Below are 2,020 nucleotides of genomic sequence, written 5' to 3' on the forward strand. Positions count from 1 at the left end.
AAACGCTTTGTCTCCATTTTTCTCTAGAACAATGTCAGTCTCCCCAACCTAACTAACCTATAACTGTGGCTTTTTACATGTGATGTTTGGAATTCGAACAACCTACCTTTTTTTTTTTTTTTTTTAGAAATAGCACTTTATCTATGTATTTTAAATAATTTTGATGCAGGAAAGTTGGTTGGCCATCTACAGTAGTTTGTCTTAAATTAACTGATCCATCGGGATCAACGTCTTTATATAAGGAGGATCAAGGATCAAGGTATGTGGTTGATTCGGTTTAATCTTGTTTTACAAAGATTAACCTGAGTATGTGTTTGTCACCTTGTAGTATTAAAACAACTTATGTTACTTAAACTCAGTCTATTAAAGAATGTTTAATTTTTATAGCAGGTAAAAGCTGACATTGATTCCATTGATGTGGTTGTAATTGATTTGGGGTAAATAATAACGCCACTAAGGGAGAGTTGGACAGTCTTTGAAATAAAAGAATGTATCTGCTAATCATGTAAGAAAAAAAAACATGAACAATATATACTGAATATTAATAATTAATAATGTTATAAATGATTACAATATATAATTAATCTATTTATGTGCTCACGTACAGGAATATGCACAGGGATATGCAATCTATGTTAGAATGAATTTTTTAAGGAAGAGTATAGCACTGCCATACTCTGACAGAGGCCAAAGCAGGTATGATAATTGTTCTATTAGGTTGTATACTCATTAGTTTGTAACTTGAGTGCTATAATATTTGTGTGTGTAATGACAGCTTTGTCAAAAAACATTAGACTTCAAGCAGATTGATCTTCTTTGAGCTTTGTGTTGAGGAGAACTCAACCATTAGACATCTCTTTATTGCATCACTGACAGTTCCATAAATCCCCAAACGAGGGTTTTAACCTTAAATCACCTGGAAAAAGCACTTCGAATTGAAATACAATAAATTAGGAAACCAAATTACAAATAAGGTAGATGACAAAGAAAGAAAGAAGAATAAAATGTCACTCATCATCTTGCCAATCATCTTCCAGCAGTTCAACAGTGATGTGTCATTCTTAATCTGCATGAGGAGATATGCATTGTGTAGGTTTTCTGACCGTTCCTTCCGAACAGCAATGTTAAATAACAATCCAAGGCCTAACAAAGACTTAATCTCCTTAGGTATTACTTTAATCACATAAACCATTACAAAGAGGTCAGAAGTCCATTATTGTAGAAAATTTAATAATTTTGGTTTGTGGACTAACCTTAAGTTGGATTCCCTTTAGCTCAACAGTTTTAATGCCTAACAACTCAAAACATTCAAGATCCCACAATAAGAATGGAGCATTTCCATTGGCACAAACACATCACCAGTTACAGAGAAATATATTTTATGACACAGACTATAGCTTTTATCTGTTTCTCATTGCAGGTTTTCGAATTGCAGAATTTTCATTGAAGGTATTCCAATTGCAGAATTTTAAAGGTCAAATAAAACATCATCTTCCCCGCCATGAAGCTCTTTACCTCTGCAATTCAATGGCTGCTCCCTCTTCTACCCCTCTTGCGTGCTGTCCTCGACAACCTGAGGCGGCCTTTCCCCGCCGCCGCACAAAATTCGTAGGCTCACCCCACTCTACGAGTCCATCCTACAAGCTCCTCTTCCAAACATTCTCCTAAGACTAATCCTCTTCCTTCCCACTTCAGAACCTTTTACTACACACAAAAGTTAGTTGGATCACTTCAATTACGGACCTCAAAGCTATGTCACCTTCAAACAGAGATACATAGTGAGCTCCAAGTACTGGGGTGGCGCCCAATCCAACTCCCCTATCTTCGCCTGGCTGGGCGCTGAATCTCCATCAACTTTGATCCTCATAGCATCGGATTTCTCACTGATAATGCCCCTCGTTTTAAGGCTCTTCTTGTCTACATAGAGGTAATAATTGAAAGATGAATGTGTGGACAATAAGAGCCTTAAAACGGGGGCATTATCAGTGAGAAATCAGACGCTACCAGGATCAAAGTTGAT

The 2,020-nt window shown here is 36.5% G+C and overlaps 1 long non-coding RNA gene across 1 annotated transcript; it reads left to right on the plus strand.

Moving 5' to 3' along the window:
* The first annotated feature begins 385 nt into the window (after window positions 1-385).
* Window positions 386-1,536, plus strand: LOC116015175. Its single transcript, XR_004097561.1, has 3 exons — window positions 386-505; window positions 608-696; window positions 1,421-1,536. It is a non-coding gene; the product is annotated as an uncharacterized LOC116015175 (long non-coding RNA).
* The last annotated feature ends 484 nt before the right edge of the window (window positions 1,537-2,020 follow it).

The sequence above is a fragment of the Ipomoea triloba genome, chromosome 4 (genome assembly GCF_003576645.1).
Source record: "Ipomoea triloba cultivar NCNSP0323 chromosome 4, ASM357664v1".
NCBI classification, from domain to species: domain Eukaryota; kingdom Viridiplantae; phylum Streptophyta; class Magnoliopsida; order Solanales; family Convolvulaceae; genus Ipomoea; species Ipomoea triloba.